The 16133-nt window shown below is 43.8% G+C and overlaps 1 long non-coding RNA gene across 1 annotated transcript in view; it reads left to right on the top strand.

The window, feature by feature from the left end:
* Window positions 1-3262: 3262 nt before the first annotated feature.
* LOC147584638 (uncharacterized) overlaps window positions 3263-16133 on the top strand; it is a 57339-nt gene continuing 44468 nt past the window's right edge. Inside the window, exon 1 of the long non-coding RNA XR_015251885.1 lies at window positions 3263-5095. This is a non-coding gene — a long non-coding RNA (uncharacterized LOC147584638). The remainder of the gene's footprint in view (window positions 5096-16133) is intronic.

Here is a 16133-nt window from a genome sequence, read left to right as displayed (position 1 = left end):
TCTCTCTCTCTCCCCCTCTGTGCTACACACACACACACACACACACACACACACACACACGCACGCACACTCCTTGCAACATGAAATGGAATCACCCTCAAAAGATCCAGAAAATGCTTCCAGCAGAACAAAGGCTGTCCTCTATGGTATCCAGTTGCTGTGATGTAGTTTGAAATGTAGACGTATTTCACTTTAAAAAGAAGTGAGGATTGGGTAGGTGGGGTTTTGTACAGACCTGCAAACTTTCTTTGTGCTCATTAGCCAAAGTCCTGTCTGTGGCTGAGGAGTGAACTGTCCCGGACCCTGCTTCCAGCAGCCGGAAACAACATAGGACTCTACCAAGAGAAGACAGAACATCTAACTAGAAGGGAGGTGAGTTAAATGCCTTACCATTGCATTTGGGGTATTTAGTTGGGGCCCCAGGGGAAACCAGGAAAAACTCTTCCAAGAAGAATGCAAACCATTGCAATTTATTGCGTTGAAAAAGAAGGGGGCAGTTATAAAGGAAAGAGGAAAATCGTGTGCTCATTTGGGAAGCCTCAAACCCTTAAAATAGAATATAGGGCATGTAAATCAAACCCTTGGGCAAATGGGAATCAAACAAGCACTCGCAATTTATGAGGGGTTACGTTTAGCCCGCGAGCTGAACGAACGGTGGTTTGGCTTGAGTGGACACAATAGCCTATGTTTATTTTTTCACCCAGGCTTGGTACTCTTTTCCCTGCTATCACTTTTTCTTTAACTCAGGTCTTCATCTGGATGTGCTGTGGTCCCGTGACCGCTAGGTGTGCTTCCCCACTCCCTGAAACGAGGGAGGTGACCTGGAGTCTAGCCCAGATCGGTCATTCCAATGCTTTCGTATTCCTGGAGTGGTCCAGGTCTCTGTGCCCGGCCCTTCTGTAACTTGTTTCCACCAAGAGTCAGCACCCCTGTGTATGACAAATAGCAAAACGGTGGTCATCTTTACAATTATGTGAGTAACATTTAAAAACTGATTGGAATACATGTGAATACATGTACGTGTATGTATATATATGTATGCACACAGATACTCGTTTGATAAGCTTTAACATGACGAAAAGGGCAAAGAAGAAATATTTTAAAATCTCTTTTAATCCCACTATTTGGAGAAGTAAGCCTGATATAACAATTTTTATATCAACTTCTAGGCTCTTTTTGTATAAACTTTATAAAAGCTGTTTTACTGACAATGAAACTGGACAGAAACAGGTACGTCTTTGACCTTGTATGGAATAACCTATTATTTTAAGAGTTTTTTTTCATACTTTTTTCAAAAACCATCGACTGCATCACTGCTTTAAAAAACAAATTGCAGGGGCACCTGGGTGGCTCAGTCGGTTGAGCATCTGACTTCAGCTCTGGTCATGATCTCATGGTTTGTGAGTTCGAGGCCCACATCAGGCTCTGTGCTGACAGCTCAGAGCCTGGAGCCTGCTTTGGATTCTGTGTCTCCCTCTCTCTCTGCCTTTCCCCCACTCATGCTGTCTCTCTCTCTCAAAAATAAATAAAAACATTAAAAAAAAATCACAGGAGAGGGGATGCCTGCCTAGCTCAGTCAGTTAAGCATCCAACTTCAGCTCAGGTCATGATCTCATGGTTCATGGATTCAAGCTCCCCATCAGGCTTCATGCTGACAGCTCAGAGCCTGAAGCCTGCTTCACATTCTGTCTCTCTCTCTCTCTCTCTCTGCCCCTCCCCCACTCACACTCTGTCTCTCTCTCTCAAAAATAAAATAAACATTAACAAAAAATTTAAAAAGAAACAAATCAGGGGGCACCTGAGCAGTTTAGTTGGTTGAGTTTCTGACTCTTGGGTTTCTGACTCTTGATCTAGGCTCAGGTCATGATCTCACAGTTCATGGGATCGAGCCCTGTGTCAGGCTCCATGCTGACAGTGTGGAGCCTGTTTAGGATTCCTTCTCTCTCTCTCTCTGCTCTCTCTCTCTCTCTCTCTCCCTTCCTGTTCATGCTCTCTTTCTCTGTCTCTCTCTCTCAAAAAAATAATAATAGGTAAACATGAAAAAAAAATTTTTTAAAGAAACAAATCAGAATTCTATTGCCCAGAGCTGGAATGAGTTAGGTCCAAGGTTTGTAAATACTGGACTATCCCTAAATACTGTCTACATCAGAATTACCTGGAAGCTTTGAAACACAGAGACTCTAGGCCCCTGGAAATTCCTGCTCTAAGGTTGAGAAAGAGCCTAGAGGTTTGAAGCCCGAGTCCACAGCTGTCCCCTGGCACACGGTCAGTGCTGATCTATAGGGCAGAGGACACATGAGTGATTTTCACAGAGCTGAGATGTCAGCCCGTGACGGGGGATTAGGCTTTGGGCGTGGCTCTGCAGGACACACAGATGAAGTAAGAGCCGGGCAAACGCATTTGGTCTCAATAGGAAAGAACTTTCTAACAAGCAGAGCAGTGGAACAATTGATCTCAGGGAGCCAGCATGATGGAAAGTGGGCCAGATCTGGAGTCAGAATGCGCGCGATTGGACCAAAGGTTTACGCAGGGTCAATAAACAGGCCATGAGTGTGCTGTCACTCGCTTTTCTCCAACAGTGTAGACCCCAGATCTCTCACAGCGTTTCTCCAGCTGAAGCTGACTCTCTCAGCCAAGTGGTCCTCACCACGGAGGAACCCCCCCTCCCCCAGGGATGTGTGGCAATTTGGAGACTTTTTGCTTGTCACAACTAGGGCAGGTGCTCCTGGCGTGCATAGAGGCCACGGGTGGTGCCAAACATTGTGTGTCACGCAGGACAGCCCTTCACAGCAAGGAGCAATCCTGCCCAAAATGTCACCAGTGCCAAGGCTGAGAACCCCTTGCCTCGGTGGGGGGCTGGAGTTGCAGGGTAAATTCTCAAGGCACGTTTTTTTTGTTCTAAGGAAACTCTACCCCCAATGTGGGGCTCGAACTCATGACCCCGAGATCAAGAGTCACACTCTTGACTGAGCCAGCCAGGAGCCACAGGGCAGATTCTAATTTCCATCCTCCACACACCCATCTACCAGGCCAGTGATCCCTGCCTCCTCAGCCCCAGTGTCCTCGCCTATAAAATGGGGTCGATTAGCATTTGCAGACTGTCTAATAGATCTAACATCACACCCTCTGGCTTCCTCGGGTTTCTCCCAGGAGCAGACCTAAAGACAAGGATTTGAGAGAAAGGATTTGGGACGGGGGGGGGGGGGGGGGGGGGGCTGGCGGGGGAGGAAGAATAACTCAGGGAAAGGGTGGCAGCCAGCAAAAGGTGTTCCATGAAGCCGGCTGCTGCGGTGGGCAATCAAAGCTTTGGCCCGAGGGGAAAGGCTGGGAGATGATGTAGAACACACAGCTCAGAATGATTCCATTCCAGGTTCAGAGGGCTTCTGGGCTCTTCCCACACCAGCACCTCAGCCCGGATGCAGGAACTAGCAGCTGCAGGTGTGTCTGAGAGAGGCCTCCCACAACTGCAGAAGGTGATGGATTTTCTATGTGAAGAACCTGGCGCAGGGCCTGGTGCCTAGAAGGTCATCAATAAATAAATGTCTTGTGTTAATTACATGCCATTGCAGCAGAGGGTTGAATGAGCAGGGTTCCTTGGAAGGATTCACTCACTGAATCAAATGCAAATACTGAGTTTGGGGCTTGAGAAATAAGGACCCAGGGCTGCTTTGGCCCCAGAGATTTCAGCAGCAGGGATTCGGGGGCCTTCTCCACAAATAGTGCTGTTGGGGGCTTCCAACGGCAGTCACATCCCAGCCTTTGCTGTGGCTGAGCTTCGGGATCTGGGGGAAGTTCTGATTGATCTAACCTGCTCATAAGCTCTCCCTATAGTTAGGGATGGATGATGTGAGAAGCGTCTCACAAAATCATGGATGCTGGCCCTGTAACAAACAAGAGTTATGGATGGCCCTCTTCCCCTTCCTGGCCACCCTGCATGTACATACTTTCTTATTTCCAGAAATACAGTTTCAAATTGGACACCTTTTCTCTACAACAGAGGACGGCCTAAGTCTCACTGACTATTGCGTCCAGAGGGAACAGAGTCATTCCCCTCCAACTGGAAACCTCCAGATGATGTGCATTTCTTCACTAGTCCCATGCCTCTCCTTCAGCGGGCATGCGCTCCCAGAAAATACCCTGATCGGCGATTTCATCACTGCCTGCCGTGGGCTGCTGCAGTGGCATACAATTTAATACAAGACATTTATTTATTGATGACCTTCTAGGCACCAGGCACAGCTGCTTTGCACATGCCCTTCGCCAACATTCTGCAGAGGAAGGGTTGCTGACCAGACAAATATAAGATATGCCCACCATACTCACTTACAGGGGAGATGGCGGTGAGACTCCCTTCCAGAGAGATGGGGTTTCATTGCAGAACTAGATGTTCCCTGAACACACTGCTAACCAACACCCAAGAATGTGTGGGATTTTCAGTGTGCAACGCAGAAAATGTCTGGTCAAAGGGAAATGTAATTCTATAATTTCTGCCCCCTCGTTTTGTCTGGTAGCACAGTGGCTCTGAGTCCATAACCCTCTCTGTGGAGTGATTCAGAGCTGCCCTGAGAGGCCAGGGGAAAAGGTCCACCGAGGCTGCCAGGGGATGGAAGGATTTAGACCACGCAGCAGTGCGGAAGCATCAGACGCAGAAAGCCTGTGTGGCAGGACATTAACAGGACTCTTCTTGTGGTTTGGCTGGGACACGAAGACAGTGGCTTCCTTGTGCCAAAGCGAGACCACCGTCAGAAATTTTGAAGCAGGTGTTCAAAATCCGTTCCAGCAACACTTGTTTCGCCGGGCTTGTGGACGTAGAAGAATTTACTTCTGTTTCATTTTAAATGCCTTTTAAGTAATGACAAACATTACCAGTGAAGGGGAAAGAGGATGAGTGAAAGAATCCAATACATTTGGAAACGGCAAGTGATGCGATAGTCATTTCATCTTTAAAAAGTGCATACCTGCTCCCCAGCACCTGAGGCTGTTCTCAACCACATTTGAAGGCACAGCTCTTCTAAAGTATCTGCCTTGTGGAGTCGCTCTGACTGCAAACCTATGAGTGGCCTCGATGGCCTTACGTGCATTTCGGAGAAGAGAGGTACATAGTTGTTTGTTTCTATTTTTTATTTCTTTGTATTTTCTTTTAATTTTTTAAATGTTTAATTATTTTTAATATACTTTTTAATGTTTATTTTTGAGCGAGAAAGAGAGAGCTTGAGTGGGGGGAGGGGCAGAGAGAGAGGGAGACACAGAATCTGAAGCAGGTTCCAGGCTCTGAGCTGTCAGCCCAGAGCCGGATGCGGGGCTCGAACCCACAAGCCATGAGATCATGACCTGAATGGAAGTCGAATACTTAACCAACTGAACCTCTCCCAGGCACCCCTCTGTTTTCCCCAAGCCAGTTCCTTTTTTTTTTTTTTTTTTTTTTTTTTTGAGAGAGAGAGACAGTGTGAGGGAGGGGCAGAGAGAGAGAATTCCAAGCAGGCTCCTCGAGGTCAGCGCACAGAGCCCAGCACCAGGCTTGAACCCACAAAACTGTGAGATCATGACCTGAGCCGAAATCAGGGGTCGAATGCTTAATCGACTGAGCCACCCAGGCGCCCCCCAAAGCCAGTTCCTAAAACAGATTTCCCCTCAAAGAAATTGTATTTATTTTAGAAGCCTCTTCAACTGCAGCTGCGTATAAATCACAACTGTAATTGCCAGGCTTCATGTCAGCAACACAGCCGAGAAGGCCGCAGAGCCGAGCAAGAAGCCTGTGATATTAATTACAGGGAGACACGTTGTGCTTGGGAAACAGGTTTGATAAGAGATTCTGACATTCCTCCTAATTCAAAATGTAATAAATGATGACTTATGGAACCAAGCGAAACTGTCAGTATAGAAAAACCTCCCTTCAGTTACTCAGCTTCCAGACTCAGGGTGAGAGATGATCCCTGGGTTCCAAGGCTCCGGCCAGACCCATGAAGCAGCCGTGACCGCGACCAGCCCTCGAGCCCTCCCCCAGAGGCGGATGCCTCCAGTGCCATCTGTCCTTTCCACAAGCCATCAGCTGCTTGGAAATGGCACTTTTTAGAGGGGCTTAGTGGTAACGCATCATGCTCTGATTTTAGCAACAGCAGTTGACTCGCGTTGGGGAAGGTACTAATTTTTCACCCCAGCGGATTTCTATTAGGAAAGAATGTTTACCTGGTGGGACTATTCTGGGATGTGCCATACTGGGGGAATTCCTTTCATTCCTTCCCCCCATTCCAGGGCAGACTCAGCTTGAGAAACACGTGTTTTGGTCTGCGGCTGCGCGGTCATGGATTGGGGGAATTAGACCGAGTTATTTCAGTAGCGATCCAGGTGGAAAGCGGCCAGAGAGGAATGGGCAGCTGCCTGGGAACCTCGCCCTCCCAGGCTCCAGCTGCGTCATCTCAGAGAAGCCACATCTCCAGGCTCTGCTTCCTTCGTCTGTTTGGGACGATGGCACCTCTAACATGCCCCAGGTTCTTGTACAGGTCAAGTGAGACAAGCATATTGGAAATTACAGGACCTGTGTAGGCGTTGTCATTAGTTTATTCAAGAGGAATTTGGACCCTATGATATGTGAGCATCAATTAAGTTACAGAAGAAAATAAGTGTTCACTTCCAGCCACGCAGCTGACAAAGCTGATACAAGACATTCCTTCCTGTTCTGAACACATAAGACACTGGATCAAGTGTTTTCAAATATGCTTTATTTTTTAAAAATATTTTTTATGTTTATTTTTGTTTTTGAGAGAGACAGAGCACAAGTGAGGGAGGAGCAGGCAGGCAGAGAGGGAGACACAGAATCCGAAGCAGGTTCCAGGCTCTAAGCTGTCGGCACAGAGCCCGACGCGGGGCTCGAACTCACGGACCACAAGATCATGACCTGAGCCGAAGTCGGACACTCAACCGACCAAGCCACCCAGGTGCCCCAAGAAGAAAGGCTGTTTTCAAATATGCGTTAAAAATGCATGCCCAACCTTGATGGGAAGGAAGGCCCTAGATACCATCACAGAGGGAATTAAAGCCACATTAGTAAGTGAATGAATTCATGCCACCACAAGCCTGGGGTATATCAGATTTGGGTGTAGGCCCCGGAATCCAAAGGCTTTGGGGTTTTGATGCATACGACGGACAAAAGATACGTCCTTGGGCTGATGGGACATGAGATATGGGTGCGGAGTAAATGCTGGTTTTGGGAACCTGAAGTTTATACAAACCTATAGGGAGTGTCCTCTTTAAGAAAAAAAAATTAAAATTGCAAACACAGAATTTGATACAAAAGTTAATATTTATTTAAAACGAGAAGCCATCAAAAATAAAATTTTAGGGGCGCCTGGGTGGCGCAGTCGGTTAAGCGTCCGACTTCAGCCAGGTCACGATCTCGCGGTCCGTGAGTTCGAGCCCCACGTCGGGCTCTGGGCTGATGGCTCAGAGCCTGGAGCCTGTTTCCGATCTGTGTCTCCCTCTCTCTCTGCCCCTGCCCCGTTCATGCTCTGTCTCTCTCTGTCCCAAAAATAAATAAACGTTGAAAAAAAAAAAATTAAAAAAAAATAAATAAAAAGTAAAAAAATAAAATTTTAAAAGCTGAAAAATAACAAAGTAGTTTTAAAATAATATATTAACAATATATTACCAAATAAACAGTATAACTATATAACATAATTATTATGACAATATAATTATTACTTAATAGTATTTTAAACATTATATCAATTAACTTTCTGCAACACTTTAAAAATATTATTTCCTAAAATTCTGACTCCCTACTTTTGATTACTTTATTTGATAATAATTTATAATCCTTTTTTTTTTTTTTTTTTTTGAGAAGACAGAGAGAGTGCACACGTGCTTGTGGGGAAAGGGCAGAGAGAGGGACAGAATCTTAAGCAGGAGCCATGCTCAGTTTGGAGCCCTACGCAGGGCTCGACCTCACCACCATGGGATCATGACCTGAGCCAAAGTCAAGAGCCAAATGCTTGACCGACTGAGCCACCCAGGCGACCCTATATCATCCTATTTCTTTTTTTATTAAATTTTTTTTTCCAACGTTTATTTATTTTTGGGACAGAGAGAGACAGAACATGAACAGGGGAGGGGCAGAGAGAGAGGGAGACACAGAATCGGGAACAGGCTCCAGGCTCTGAGCCATCAGCCCAGAGCCTGATGCGGGGCTCGAACTCCCGGACCGCGAGATCATGACCTGGCTAAAGTCGGACGCCTAACCGACTGCGCCACCCAGGCGCCCCATATCATCCTATTTCTATGGGAAAGATAAGCCATTAAAGAATTTTTTTTTTCTCCTGTCATGGTTTATTTAAGTGTATTGTAATTAGTGATACTTCGATAAACTTTCTTTTATCTTTACAACCCATATCTGGCAATGCCATGTGAGTTTTCAGCACTGTTGTAAAAGTTGCTTTTTTCACTTATGAGTTGTAAGGTCACAGGGCATTAAATTTTTCTTATTGAGACGAGCCATAAATATTGTTCGAATGGATGACCATCACCTGCTGGATGTCATCAATGCCCTTGTCTCTGTAGTGTGCTGTAAGTTTTACTTTTGTCCTTCTTCAGCGTCAGTATTTCGTATGAAACAGAAAGAAGTTTAATCTTTTCCCCCAATGTGTTCACTTTGTCTATTCCTTTTTGTTGACTGGTAGGAGCATTATGTCTAAGGACTTGAACCCCAGGTATTTGTGGATTTGGACTCTGGAAAGCAGAGAAAGCATTAATGCACTTAAGGGGACATGTGTGACAAAGGGAGAATGGACACAGGGAACACGCATACATACTCGTGTATATGAGGAGTATAAATATTGGAAATGGAGATGTTGTTAAAGGAAAAACACACGGGGGGCCACAGTTCCCAAACACTCATAGTCACTTAAACAAGATTCAAACTGTCCCAACTTCCCCGAAATACTGGCTCTGACCTTCAACAAAACTCCCATGATGACAGGATAGAGGTGACATATCACAAACCACCTGGTTATGACAGTTGCCAATAATGATACCTTCCTTTCTATAGTTGTTGACTACATCTGCAGCAAGAAAACTCCCTCCTCCTCTCTCCCTCTCCTCCCCTCCCTCCCTCCACCCCTCTTCCTCCCCTTTCCCTCTCTCCCCCTCTTTCTTCTCTCCCCTTTCCCCCTCTTCCTCTCCCCCCCCCCACTCCATTTCTCTCTGTTTTCTTTTGTTGCTTTCAATTATTCCAAGTACACTGCACTGTTATTTAGTTATGTCAAAGTAAATGGAGAGAAAAGCCTGGAGCACGAGATCAACATAAATTGGGGAAATCGTGCAAAATCACAAAATAATTCTTGGTGCTTGCAGAGACAAAGGCACTGAAATAGACCCACACTCTCCCTAAGATAGTGAAGGTTGACAACCTCTGGAATTAAAAATGATATTTGCGGGGCGCCTGGGTGGCGCAGTCGGTTGAGCGTCAGACTTCAGCCAGGTCACGATCTCGCGGTCCGTGAGTTCGAGCCCCGCGTCAGGCTCTGGGCTGATGGCTCAGAGCCTGGAGCCTGTTTCCGATTCTGTGTCTCCCTCTCTCTCTGCCCCTCCCCCGTTCATGCTCTGTCTCTCTCTGTCCCAAAAATAAATAAGCGTTGAAAAAAAAAATTAAAAAAAAAAAATGATGTTTGCTGCTTCTTATCTCTTAGATTCCAAAGAATACTGTCCATTGTAATGAGAAATTTGTCTCTTTTTAACTAGTATCCTGAAGTTAACTAGCATCAACTGTAATGAGAAATTAGTCTCTTTTTAACATGCAAGTGTTTGCATGTGCAAGAGACTGTGCGTGTGCTATCAAGAGACCGGTAATGCCACCTGACGTGTACAGCTGCTTTCAGTTTCCAAAATCTGTTCAAAAACATTACCTTGTTTAATGCTAATAGCAACTCGGTGGGATCTATAGAAAAGGCATTGGCATCGATGCCAGGGGAAAGAACAGAAGGGAAGTTCCAATTAGTCGCCTCTTCCAGGCGACATCCAGGCAGGATGCTTAGGGGACAGCAATCTTTAGCAGAGTGAAATGGAAAACAATGAGTCAAAAAAACAAATTTCAAACATGAAGGAAATAATTGGTAAGCTGGACTTCCCTAAAATTAAACACATCTGCTCTGCAACAGACAAATATAGGTCAAAAAATAAAACAGGCCATAGATTAGAAGTAAATATTTGCAAAAGACATATCGATAAAGGACTGGTATTCAAAATGTTTTTAAAAAAACTCTTAACAACCAAAATACAACCTGATTAAGAATGAGCCACAGACCTTAAACAGCCACCTCACCAAAGATCTATAGATAGCAAGCAAGCATATGAAAAGATGCTCCACACCATCTGTCATCAGGGAAATGATGAGTAGAACAACTATGGGTATCGCTACACACGAGACATTACTACACGTCTATGAGAATGGCCCAGATCTAGGACGGTGGTAACACCACACACTGGGGAGACCGTAGAGCAGCAGGAACTCGGGACACAAGATGGTCCAGCCACTTTGGAAGACAGTTTGGCATCTCTTACAAAACATCTTCTTACCATGGGATCCATCAGTTGTACCCCCTGGTATTTACCCAAAGGAGCTGAAAACATGTCACACAAAACCTGCACACGCATAGCGTGGCTTTACACATAAACTCATAATTGCTGAAACTTGGAAGCAACCAAAATGCCCCTAAGTAAGTGAACGGACAAATAAACTGCGGCACATCCAGGCAATGAAATATTGTTCAGCAACAAAAAGAAATGAACTATATACTCAAGCCATGAAAAAGCATGGAGGAAGCTTGAATGTATATTACTAAGTAAAAGAAGCCCATCGGAAAAGACTATCTACTGTATGATTCCAACTATATGACATTATCGAAAAGGCAAACCTATGGAGACAGTAAAAATAAAAATCAATGGTTTTGAGGGTTTGCAGAAGAGGTAGAGATGAAAAGGCTGAGTACAGAGGATTTTTAGGACAGTGAGACTATTCTGTATGATACTCTAATGATGGCTACATTGGTTGAGACCCACAGGATGTACAACACCAAGAGTGAACCCTAACGTAAACTATGGACTTTGGGTGACAGTGATGTGTTGATGTGGGTTCATTAGTTGTAACAAATGTACCACTCCATGGGGATGTTGATGTAGGGGAGTCAGCGCATGTATGGAGACAGGGGGTATGTGAGAATCCATGTCCTTGCCCCTTAATTCTGCTATGAACCTAAAACTACCCTAAAAAATTCAATTACTAATTTAAAAAAGTAAATGGCAACAAAAATCCTCAAGATTTAACATTAGTTAAGGGACTGTAACTGCCACAACTAGGGTGGGGTTCATCTCTGTTTTGTGGAAAGCATGTCACAAGTCAATCTTTTCCAATCCCGTCTCACAATGTTAATAGAAAACCCTGAGTGGAAATCAGAATTCAATCGTCAAGTCAGTGCAAGCTGAAACCCTGAATTGCACGGTAGCTTAAGTGCTTTACACATGTGTCAAAGATCAGCTGATTTAGTTACAGCCTTGGTTCTCTGCCCAGCACAGCAATAACGATGGCATTATCAGTGGCACCAGTATGGGATCATCTTTTCGTTCCAGACATATGAATCACTTCAGGTATTGGAACAACAACACAGTGCCTTCTCCCAAGGGAAAGGTTTGCAGCATGACTTAACAAATAGACAATAAGATCAGAAATATTCAATTACACATCCATGGAAAACAGCAATCTTCCCTTGCAGTATCTCTTGGAAAAACCCAGGATAAACAGGGGAGACCAGCCAAATGCCATATTACTTTCACTGAGGAGATGAATGTGATAAAGTGCATATTTCATGAAAGAGATCCATGTCCCCTGTCCCAGAATACTTTGCTTCTAGTCTGAAATGCATGCTGAGTTACCTGAACCACTTCAAACCGTTAACATCGCAGATAGCCAGAAATGGACTGTGCCCCAAATACAACCTTTTGTAAAGTTCTGTTGGCATTATGAGAGCTGTAGGACCAGAGATCGTTAATAAATGCCTTAACTCCATCAAAATCATTTTATTTAGCTCTTTCTTCCAGACATTTCTTATGTAGGATCAATTTTTTTCCACTCTCTTGGTTTAATTATTTTATAGGTGAAAATTGAGCTAGACTTTCTATTTTTTTCAAACAACTGCTGCCTCTGAAAAATCATTCCAGCCTCTCTTTACCTGGATAATTCATATTATCTCTTTCAGCACAGTTCAGACGTCCCTGTGCCGGGAAGACTTCCAGAACGCCTTCCCAGCAAATACCGCACTTACATTCTCTTCCCTTATGGTCCAGTTTAACTGTCTGAGGTTTGCATCTTGCACAAAGACTGGGCTGTGAGGAACTTGAGGGTAGAGAGCCTGTACCTGGTACGGTTACAGGAATGGAGATGTTCATTAAATGTTTAATGAATAAATGATTGGTGAGTGAACCATGGGAACAACATCTTACTTCTCCAACAGATATCAGGTCATACAAATGTAAAAAGTTGATGGAGATCAGTTTCTTTAGATGTAGGGGGATTGAACTACCAGCTCAGCTTTTCTCAAGCTTAATAGATCAATCCCTTTTTCAAAGACTTCTTTGCTTCACTTGAAATATACAGAAAGTTACAAAGCTGAAATAACACACACCCAAAGTCCCACCACTTAGAGTTTTAACTTTACCTTTTATCCTATTTGTTTCTAGTCACTGTTCAAGAGAGAGATGCAAATAAAGGTCCCTTTCAACAGATACCTTGTGCAGATCATGGACTTTCTGCCCCTCGGCTCCAAATTCACCCCTCTTTACTTGCTCTGTGAGGATGGATGTGGGCCCTTTGTCTATTTGTCCACTGCCAGCTCCATGCAGCTCTCTCTTCTCTCTGTGACTCTGTTCTTTGAGCTTTAGCTGCCTTGTCTCCTCTGGTGACTCCCATCTCTTCACCTCATGGAGACCGGTGGGGGGCGCAGGTAGTGTTCCACCTGGTTTCCCCTCTCTTCCCTACGGCCTGGCAGTTTGATGCAGGAAGTGAGCTGGGCTAAGCATACTGAGCACCTCTTTGTTTGCTGTCTATCCGGGATTACTTCTCTTGTTGCCTGATGCTCAGTATTTGGGGAGTCGCTCTGTCCTGTATGCTGTCCAGTGTCTGTTGTTTCAGGCAGAAGGGTAAGTCCAGCTCCCATTACTCCATCTGGGCGAGATGCAGAAGAATGCCTTTTCCTAAGTTTTTAATTGAAATGCTTATGTACTTTTCTCACTCTTTATTTTTTTCCTGATATAAACATTTAAGGCTACAAGTTTTCCTGTGAAGATTTTTTCCACACCTCCCCCCCAATTTTGATATTTGGTTCCCTTGTTATTCATTTTCAAAGTTTCTAATTTCTATTCTGTTATATTGCTTAATCGATTGCCTAAAAGGCTTTGAATCATTGTATTATAAAATATGCACAAAATTGCAGAGACTAGTGCAATGAATCCCTATATACTGTTCCTCCAGATTCAAGTTATCAAGATTTTCCCACATTTGTTTCACCGTTTCATTTCTATTTTATTTTTCTTTGTTATTTTCAAGAAAATCCTAGACATTGTGTCATTTCCCTCCCAGATATATCAGAACATATATGAACCTTACCTTCCTTGCAATCCCTATCAAAATAACACCAGCATTCTTCACAGAGCTGGAACAAACAATCCTAAAATTTGTATGGAGCCAGAAAAGACGCGAATAGCCAAAGTAATCCTGAAAAAGAAAACCAAAGGTGGAGGCAACAGAATCCCAGACCTCCAGATGTATTACAAAGCTATAATCATCAAGACAGTATGGTACTGGTACAAAAACAGACACTCAGATCAATGGGACAGAATGGAGAACCCAGAAATGGACCCACAAACGTATGGCCAAATAATCTCTGACAAAGCAGGAAAGGATATCCAATGGAATAGAGACAGTCTCTTCAACAAATGGTGCTGGGAAAACTGACAGCAACATGAAGAATGAACCTGGACCACTTTCTTATACCATACACAAAAATAAACTCAAAGTGGATGAAAGACCTAAGCATAAGACAGGAAGCCATCAAAATCCTCCAGGAGAGGGGCGCCTGGGTGGCGCAGTCGGTTAAGCGTCCGACTTCAGCCAGGTCACGATCTCACGGTCCGTGAGTTCGAGCCCCGCGTCGGGCTCTGGGCTGATGGCTCAGAGCCTGGAGCCTGTTTCCGATTCTGTGTCTCCCTCTCTCTCTGCCCCTCCCCCGTTCATGCTCTGCCTCTCTCTGTCCCAAAAATAAATTAAAAAACGTTGAAAAAAATTATTAAAAAAAAAAAATCCTCCAGGAGAAAGCAGGCAAAAACCTCTTTGACCTCAATCGCAGCAACTTCATACTCAACACAGCTCTGGAAGCAAGGGAAACAAAAGCAAAAATGAACTAATGGGACCTCATCAAGATAAAATCTTCTGCACAGTGAAGGAAACAATCAGCAAAACTAAAAGGCAACCAATGGAATGGGAGAAGATACTTGCAAATGACATATCAGACAAAGGGTTAGGATCCAAAATCTATAGAGAACTTATCAAACTCAACACCCGAAAAACAAATAATCCAGTGAAGAAATGGGCAAAAGACATGAATAGACACTTCTCCAAAGAAGACATCCAGATGGCCAATGGACACATGAAAAAATGCTCCACATCACTCATCATCAGGGAAATACAAATTAAAACTACAATGAGATACCACCTCACACCTGTCAGAATGGCTAACACTAACAACTCAGGCAACAACAGATGTTGGCAAGGATGCAGAGAAAGAGGATCTCTTTTGCACTGATGACGGGAATTTGCACTGATGACACCAGTTTGCACTGGTGCAGCCACTCTGGAAAACAGTATGAAGGTTCCTCAAAAAATTAAAAAGAAAACTACCCTACGACCCAGCAATTGCACTACTAGGCATTTATCCACAGGATACAGGTGTGCTGTTTCGAAGGGACACATGCACCCCATGTTTATAGCAGCACTATCAACAATAGCCAAAGTATGGAAAGAGCCCAAATGTCCATCAATGGATGAATGGATAAAGAAGATGTGGTGGGTGTATGTGTATATATATATATATATATATATATATATATATATATATATATACACAATGGAGTGTTACTCGGCCATCAAAAAGAATGAAATCTTGCCACTTGCAACTATATAGATGGAACTGGAGGGTATTATGCTAAGTGAAATTAGTCAGAGAAAGACAAAAATCATATGACTTCATTCATATGAGAAATTTAAGATACAAAACAGATGAACATAAAGGCAAGGAAGCAAAAATAATATAAAAACAGGGAGGGAGACAAAATATAAGAGACTCTTAAATATAGAAAACAAAAGAGTTGCTGGAGGGAGTGTGGGGAGATGGGTGGGCTAAATAGGTAAGGAGCATTAAGGAATCTACTCTTGAAGTCATTGTTGCACTATATGCTAACTTGGATTAAATAAACAAACAAACAAACAAACAAACACATAAATATAAGAACCTTACTTTCCTTAACCATAATGTCATTATCACATTTGACAGAATTAGCAATAATTCTTCAGAATCATCATCTAATCAGACCATGGTCAGGTTCTCCTGGTTGTCTCAAAAATATTTGTACAGATGGTGTATTCAAACTAGGATTGAATCAAGGTCCACTCATTACGCTTGGTTGTTGTGCTTTCTTAAGTCTCTTTTAATCAAACAGAGCTCCTCTCCACGCTTTGTCCTGCCACTGGCTTGTTCAATAAGCTCTATCAGTCGTCCCATAGAATGTCCCACATTCTGATTTGTTTCTCTGCTTCCTTGTGATTTTACTTAACTTTATTATCTATCCCCTGTATTTCTTCTAGCTCACCCTGGAGACTTGACTAGATTCAGGTTTAACCATTTTTTTTTCCCAGCAAGAATATGTTACAGTTGGTGCTGTGTTCTTCATATTGAATTACATCAGGAGGCACCTGGTTTCTATTTTTAGTGATGCTACGATTGATCAAAGAGTTTGGGTGGTGACAGCCTGATCCCTCCATTATATCTTTCCACCAACTATTGGTCAAGTGTTATTATCCTTTGATGATTGTTGCA

Source organism: Puma concolor, chromosome A1 (assembly GCF_028749965.1).
Source record: "Puma concolor isolate L17-30 chromosome A1, mPumCon1.1.hap2, whole genome shotgun sequence".
Lineage (NCBI taxonomy): Eukaryota > Metazoa > Chordata > Mammalia > Carnivora > Felidae > Puma > Puma concolor.
The sequence above is the reverse complement of the archived record's forward strand: the minus strand, read 5'-3'. Positions and strand labels throughout refer to the sequence as shown.